Source organism: Nannospalax galili, unplaced genomic scaffold, assembly GCF_000622305.1.
Source record: "Nannospalax galili isolate Female #2095 unplaced genomic scaffold, S.galili_v1.0 scaffold781, whole genome shotgun sequence".
NCBI lineage: Eukaryota > Metazoa > Chordata > Mammalia > Rodentia > Spalacidae > Nannospalax > Nannospalax galili.
Window position 1 is genome coordinate 3,525,430 of NW_008346898.1, and position 8,459 is coordinate 3,533,888.

At 45.4% G+C, this 8,459-nt stretch overlaps 1 long non-coding RNA gene across 1 annotated transcript; it reads left to right on the forward strand.

The window, feature by feature from the left end:
• The first annotated feature begins 1,479 nt into the window (after positions 1 to 1,479).
• Positions 1,480 to 4,745, forward strand: LOC115072057. Its single transcript, XR_003851117.1, has 3 exons — positions 1,480 to 1,520; positions 1,887 to 2,022; positions 4,651 to 4,745. It is a non-coding gene; the product is annotated as an uncharacterized LOC115072057 (long non-coding RNA).
• Positions 4,746 to 8,459: the final 3,714 nt, after the last annotated feature.

Genomic DNA, 8,459 nt, shown 5'->3' on the forward strand with positions numbered 1-8,459 from the left:
GGATTTTGGCTGATAGTTTGAAGTGTACAGTCCATCATGGTGGGGAAGGCCTGATGGAGTTTGTAGTGGCAGGACTGTGCGACTACGACTCCTCACATCTCAGTGGACCAGGATGCAGAGAGAAACTGATGCCGGAACTGGGCTGGCCTATAATCCATCAGGTCTGTCCCTTGGTGCTCCTTCTCTTTAAGGCATACCTCTTAAAGTTTTCACAACCTTGCAAAACAGCACCATCATCTGGGGATCAATTGTTCAAATACATGAGCCTGTGAAAGACTTTATACTGAAGCTCTAACAGAGAGACACATCTCTGACTCCTCACATCTCAGTGGACCAGGATGCGGAGAGAAACTGATGCCAGAACTGGGCTGGCCTATAATCCATCAGGTCTGTCCCTTGGTGCTCCTCCTCTTTAAGGCATACCTCTTAAAGTTTTCACAACCTTGTAAAACAGCACCATCATCTGGGGATCAATTGTTCAAATGCATGAGCCTGTGAAAGACTTTATACTGAAGCTCTAACAGAGAGACACATCTCGCTGGAAGGTCCCATCACTAGTCATATTTAAGCACACACAGAACTGACACTTCTTAGATATTATACACGGATCCTAGAGTATGATCATGTATTGATGTCTTTAATCAACAAATTAATCAATGAATCATACAGTTTTTCAGCACCTTCTGTATGGCAGTTCTCTATCAAATTTGTGATTCTTTGACACTCTGGGCATAACGAACTTCATTTTGTACCACAAAAGATCAGGGCCTCACATCAGTAACAAGCTGCCAGTGGTTACGCCACACCCGCCTTGAGGATCCTTCACGTTCCCCCGGCCTTTCACCTATCTATTCTCCTATCTATTCTCCTATTCTCCTTTCTTCAGTCATTTGCTCCTTCAAAAAACAAATGACATGCTCTGCTAAGCCGCCCAGCCTTGGTGAGCACGTTTGGACAGGATGTGAAATTACTCAATATTGGTCTGAGAGACGTGTTTTCCCTGAGTCTGGACAAATTAGAGCAGGCTCTTTCTTTGATCTGCAACCTTCCAAGTTTTCCTTGATCCCCTCAACAGAGGAAGATTACGTGTAAGGGCTGCGGTTCCAGTGCATTCAATACAAGGCTCTCAGGTGGGGGAGGGCAACACAAGGCTCTCAGATGGGGGAGGGCTGTAGATTCTTCCATCTGTCTTCCCTGTAGCTGTCTGTATTTAGATTCCAAAAATTACTGTGGAAACCACACATTTCCAAGCAAATCCATTTCTTTTTCAAACATGTCTGACTTTGTCGCTCTTGCTCAAACACTCCACATCTCTACTTTCAGTCCTTACGTTTCTGTAGGCATTTCTACCATGGGTCAGGATGCCTCATGAGGCAACTAAAGCTATTCTCATTTCGACAGTTAATCACCCCTGAAGCCAGCAGCGTCTCCCAGCATCCGCCTCTCTTCCTCCTCCGTGTGTCAGGCTTGCAAGATGTATGGAAAGGAAGTTGGCAGACATGGAAACCTGCCTGGTGCTGGTAAAAGCATCTATTGGAAACTTGCTTTGTAATTTCCAGAGCTTTCAGGGTCAGAAGTGGGAGGGTACCCCCAGATGGAAGAAAAGCCTAATCTCTTTCATGTGGGAAGAAAATAAGAAACACACGGGCTCCATGGTCACAGCTGTGGACTCTGAACTCAGGCTCAGGGCTAAGCATTCCCAAAGCACTACTTTCCTAAGGTCTGAGTGCCAATCTTTTGAAAAGATTTACTTGGCCCAGATGGGACCACCCATGGATGGGAGGGATGCTCACATCCCCTCACTCTTAGAACTCCTCTGCAAGGCTAGGGATAACTTGGAGACTGGATCTATGTTTTTGACAACTTTCATTGGTTTTATTTTTCAGTGTCTTCTTAGTACTTGGAACAGTGCCCGAGTCACTGTGGGTGCTCAGCAAGCGTTGACTGCGTGAAAGACAGAATACATTTTTCATCCTAAATTCTATCTGAAGTTCCTGTCACTCAGGTGGCAGGATGATGGAGGTAAGAAAGCTGAAGGGACTTCGCTCTCTAAATAGAACTGGAGAAAAATATAAACCGAGGAGGCGGAAGGACTGGGAGAGAAGCAATATGGTAGAACGGGGCATCGGGAAATCTGGGGGTTGTAAAAGACCCTCAGAAAGGGACTGACAAGAGATAGGCACAGGCAGGGAGTTTCACCCACAGTCTTTGAGGTGGGCACTGCCTTCTGAAATCTGTGATTAAAGATTTCACACTTGCTCTGCTTCAAGGCCAAAGCTTTTATCCTAAGATAAAGGGTCTCCCCTCCCTTTCCTTCCACTCGCATGTCTTCTCTCCTCTTTCCTGACCCTACAGTTCTCCTCGATGACTAGTTTCAGTGCTGGAGGAGGAAGACAGGCTTCACAAGAGATTCCTTTTCTGAGTTCTTCCTTGTCAATGCCATGTGTTCACAGCTTTCGTGGGCTGGAATGTGACTACAATGGAGACTTTCTGGGGATCGAAAGAGATTTTTCAGAAGTATGTACTGTCTGTATAATGTGAAACTCTTTTTGACTCTATGTGGCTGGGGTGCTTGAGGTAATTTGGAGAATTTGGCAAATGTATTTGTCGATCTCTTTAGCACCAGGAAGAGTTTTGTCTTTCAGATTGTAAAGGAAGTTCACAGACAACTATCTATCTTTTAAAAAATTGTTTATTATTTTTATTTTATGTGTATGAGTATGTTGCCTGCATGTATGTAAGTGCATCCAGGTCATGCAATGTCTGAGCAGGTCAGAAGAGGGCATCAGATTCCCCTGGAACTGGAGTTAGGGACTGTTGTTAGCCTCCATTTGGATGCTGGAAATTGAACTAGGTCCTCTCAAAGAGCAGCCAGTGCTCTTAACCACTGAGCCATGTCTCCAGCCACTGACAACTATCTATCTTAAAAACACCTCTTGGCTTGCCCCTCTGTCAATGAAGCCCACTTAAAAGACATGCATTTACTGGGGCTGGAGAGATGGCTCAGCGATTAGGAACACTGGTTGTTCTTGAAGAAGACCTGGGTTCGAATCCCAGCACCCACACGGCAACTAACAACTGTCCGTAACTCCAGTCCCAGGGGATCCAACAGCCTCTTCTGACTTCCACGGGCATTACACGACATGGGTGCACTTATCTATATGCAGGCCATACATGCACACACATAAAATAAAAATAAATAAAATGAAAAGACATGCATTTACAAAAGGTTGGCTTCTTAGCTAGATTCCTCTAGATACATGGAAATGCGAAGAAGGCTTGTCTCTCGGTCTCCCTCAGCTCTCTTAGCCCAGGCAGTGCGGGAGACTCTTTGTTTCACGCAGTGGCAAGCCTTTTCATTGGTGCTAAAGGAATTGTGTGCGTGGGTAACAGACAGGTGAGGCAGAGGGGGAGGGAAAAAAGATGGAGAAAGAATTTGAAAGAGGAACTGGGATGTAGCTCATTTGGACCTCAGTTGGTAGAGTACTGCCTAGCATTCAGGAAGCCCTGAGTTCAATCCCCAGCATAAAATGGACATGGTGGCACGCCATGTACGAAGCATCCCAGTTCTCCAGCTGTGGCGGCAGGAGGCCCAGGCATTCAAAGACATACTCTGCTACATAATGAATTCCAGGCCAGCCTGGGATACATTATGTGTGATCCTGTCAAAAAAGAAAAAAAAAGTAGAGCTCAAAAGCTACTGTCTCCAAAATAAATGAATGAATAAAAAAACTGCATTTTAAAAAAGAATTTGCAAGAGAAGAAAGGAGGGCCTGTGACATACCACCAGCTGCATTGCCATCTGTGTCTCAGTGCAGCGCCCCTCCCCCCAGGGCTTTGGAGACTGTACCCTCGGCACGGACTAGGTGGTTTGTCCTTCATTCTTGAGAAAACCCTCATTGTCCAGTAGGTGCTCCCTGTCTTACCGGAATGTTGTTGAGATTCAACTACATGCTTCACGGGGCTTGGAGACTCCCTTCAGCATGGAGGAACCAAACTCTGCTCATGAAAAGCAATGTAAGGGGAAAGAGTTGTGGGCCCCAGGCTGGAGCCAGAAGGTCCCCAGAGACTATACTCCCCACTCTTTCTGAGATAATCATATCTTTTCTCTGGACACAGTATGTGTCTTGTTTTTTTTTTTTTTTTTTTTTTTTAACTGGGTCTCCCTATCCCCAGCTGGCCTGGAACTCACTATGTAAACCACGCTGGCCTTGATCTCACAGAGCTCTGCCTGCCTCTGCCTCCCGAGTGCTGGGTTTAAAGGCTCGTGCCACCACGTTTGATGCCACAGCATGTGTCTTTTACCTATTGGTCTGAATGGTCTTTCATTTTGCTCAAAGCATTCCTCTTTGTATCAGCAATATATAATGTCTGTAATTGTTAAGAAGATTGTTAATAGGATTGAGAATCACCCAGAAGACAAACCTCCATGCATGGTGGTGAGGGAGTTTCTGGATAGAGTCATTGAGGTGGGAAGAGCCATTCAAACGTGTAACACTATTCTATGGACTTGGGTCCTCAACTGAATGAAAAGCCCTACTTCAAAGGCTGAGGGTAGAACTCTGCCTGCCTCCTGTTAGTCCCCTTCTATCTCCCATGAGCCCCTAGTTTTCCCAGATGCCTCACACAGTCATATTGCTTCTTCCCCAGGCTTTCTGATTCCCAGAATTCATCTTTCTCAGCTTCCTAACTGAAGCAACAATGTGACAACGGTCTCAAGTTCCTGCTATCATGCCCTCCCTGTGGTGACGGACTGATGGTACCCCCAAACTATAAGCCCAAATAAACCCTTCCAAGACGGCATGTAAAGTGTTTGCCGTGCAAGCCTGATGATCTGAGTATGATTCTCAGAACACACGTGAAGTGGAAGGAGAAAACCAACTCCGAAAAATCATCCTTTGATCTTCACGAGAGTGCTGGGGTATGAGTGCCCTGCCCTCCCTAAATCACACACACATAGTAATGAAATTTAAAAATAGACCCTTTCTGGGGCTGGAGAGGTGGCTCAGTGGTTAAGAATGCTGGCTGTTCCTGCTGAAGACCTGGGTTCGAATCCCAACACCCACATGGCAGCTAACAACTGTAACTCCAGTCCCAGGGGATCCGACACCCTCTTCTGTCCTCTGCAGCCATTGCACGACATGGGTGCACTTACCTACATGCAGGCAACACACACATACACATAAAATAAAAATAATAAGTAAAATATTAAAAAAAATAGACCTTTCCTTTCTCATGTTGTTTTTTGTTAGGTATTTTATCATAGTAATGGGAAAAGTAATTAATATAATAACATGTAAATATATAACATGTAAATTACAGTTTTGGAGCCAGAAGTTTAGTCCTGGATAGAAGCAGCTATGCAGACATTATTGTAATATAATATAATATAATGTAATATAATACAATATAAATTAGTTTTGTCTTATGACTCCAGCTCTGCCCTTGTCCTGGAGGGTGGCAGCAGGCTCCAACTCCAGGTCCTGTTTCATAAACCCCTTAAGATGCCTCCAAGCACACTCAGACTTACGTTTTCCTTCTTTTCGTAGTTCTGTTTTGCTGACAAAGGGGGCCTCCTCTGAGGCCTGGTCTTCTTTGTCTCCTGAGCGCTGCTCCCAGTGCTCTGGACACCTTCTAAACTTTGAAGCATCTGACCATAAGGTGACTGGTGGTCTTCTAGAAGGTCTTCGTGTTTCTTGTTCTCCCTCTTCCTCTCATGGGGAACTCTAAATATGGAGAAAAAGATCCAACTCACCTTTAGGTGTGATGTTCAGAATAATCTAACAACCCACAAATGAGTGATCTGGCGTGGGATCAAGTGAGGAAGAGATTGAACTGGGACCCACAACTTCATGACAAAATGGTTTAATCTGGAAGGAAAAGAAGCTGACGCCGGCTGTCTACTCTTGCAGAAGTAGTGAATACTCACCCTTGAAGAGTGGTGATGCCACTTTGTTTCAGCTACATCAAAATTTTTTATTTACTTTTACGTGTATGTGTGTGTGCCTGTTTATCTGTATGTGCATTACATGTGCACAGTGCCCTTGGAAGCCAGAAGAGGGCATCAGATCACTTGGAACTGGAGTTGCAGGTGACTGTAAGCTGCCTAATTGTGGGTGCTTGGAACCTGGGTCTTCAGCAAGAGCAACAGGTGCTGAGCCACCTCCAGCTCCTAGGTGATTTCCTTGTTGCTGTGACCAAATACCTGACAAGAAGCAACTTAAGGGAGGAAGGGTTTATTTTGGCTCACAGCTTGAGGGAACACGGTCCATCACAACTGGAAGGGCATGTGGCAGGAGCAGGAGACTAGCTGGTCACATTGCTCAGTAGCCAGGGAGCAGAGAGTGAATAGGTGTGGCAGGGCTCAAGTGAGGAGCCCTCGGGGTCCATCCCAATGACTCATTTCCTCTAGGAGAGTCCACCTCCCCCACAGCACCACTGACTAGAGACGAAGTGCTCAAACATGTGAGTTCTAAGGGGAAATATTTCCAGAACAATTTTGATCTGGAATGTTCCCCCCAAAACTCATATGCTAAAGACTTGATACTTAAATGGTGGTGCTATTGGGAGGTAATAGAAGTGTTGGTAGGTGTGGCCTAGTTGGAGGAAGTGGGTGCTTGGGGGGCTGTGTACCATGGGAGGGTATTTTTTGTCACTGGCTCTTTCCTCTCTCCACCCTTTTCTGCTCCCTGATGACAAGATGAACAAGCCTTGCTCTATCACACACTCCTCACTGTGATGACACTCCTCACTGGGCTAACATACCTCACTGGGCTAACATACCTCACTGTGATGACATGTCTCACTGTGATGACATGTCTCACTGTGATGACATGCCTCACTGGGATGTCACGCCTCACTGTGATGACAGCTTTCACTGTGATGACACACCTCACTGTGATGATATGTCTCACTGTAATGACACATCTCACTGGGATGACACACCTCACTGTGATGACATGCCTCACTGTGATGACACGCCTCACTGTGATGGCATGTCTCACTGGGATGATACACCTCACTGTGATGGCATGTCTCACTATGATGATACGCCTCACTGTGATGACACGCCTCACTGTGATGACATGTCTCACTATGATGATACGCCTCACTGTGAATATACCTCACTGTGATGACAGTTTTCACTGTGATGACGTGCCTCACTGGGATAACACACCTCACTGGGATGACATGTCTCACTGGGATGATACACCTCACTGTGATGACACGCCTCACTGTGATGACATGCCTCACTGTGATGACACGCCTCACTGTGATGACACGCCTCACTGTGATGACATGTCTCACTATGATGATACGCCTCACTGTGATGACACGCCTCACTGTGATGACATGTCTCACTATGATGATACGCCTCACTGTGATGACACGCCTCACTGTGATGACATGTCTCACTGGGATGTCACGCCTCACTGTGATGACAGCTTTCACTGTGATGACGGATGACATGCCTCACTGGGATGACCACCTTACTGTGATGTCATGCCTCACTGTGATGACATGTCTCACTGGGATGATACACCTCACTGTGATGACATGTCTCACTGTGATGACACGCCTCACTGTGATGACATGTCTCACTGGGATGATATATCTCACTGTGATGACAGTTTTCACTGTGATGACATGCCTCACTGGGATAACACACCTCACTGGGATGACCACCTTACTGTGATGTCATGCCTCACTGGGATGATATATCTCACTGTGATGACACGCCTCACTGTGATGACATGTCTCACTGGGATGATACACCTCACTGTGATGACATGTCTCACTGTGATGACACGCCTCACTGTGATGACATGTCTCACTGTGATGACACGCCTCACTGTGATGACACGCCTTACTGTGATGTCATGCCTCACTGGGATGACCACCTTACTGTGATGTCATGCCTCACTGGGATGACATGCCTCACTGAGATGCTCAGCTTCACCTTGGGCTCAGAAACAATAGAGCCAACTAACTGAACACTGAAATCTCTGAAATCATGAAAAAATAAGTTGATGTCCTCATGTATTTTGTCATAGCCACAGAAGGCTGACATCTCAACATATTTTATTTTTGTGGCGTAAGGGCCATATATAGCATGTCATAAAATAGTCTTTGTGGAGAGATGGCTCAGCAGTTAAGAACACTGGTTGTTCTTGCAGAAGACTCAGATTTGAATCCCAGCACCCACATGGCACCTAACAACTGTCCGAAACTCCAGTTCCAGGGAATCCAACAGCCTCTTCTGTTCTCCTTGGATATTGCATGACACAGGTGCACTTACCTACATGCAAGTAATACACGCATACACATAAAATGAGAATAATAAATAAAATATTTTTTAAAAAGAAAAAAGTAAAATACTGTTGTGGTAATTAAAATTAAATTTAAATGAAAAACAATTCTAGTCAATTTCAGTAGCATTTTATACAGAAATATATATG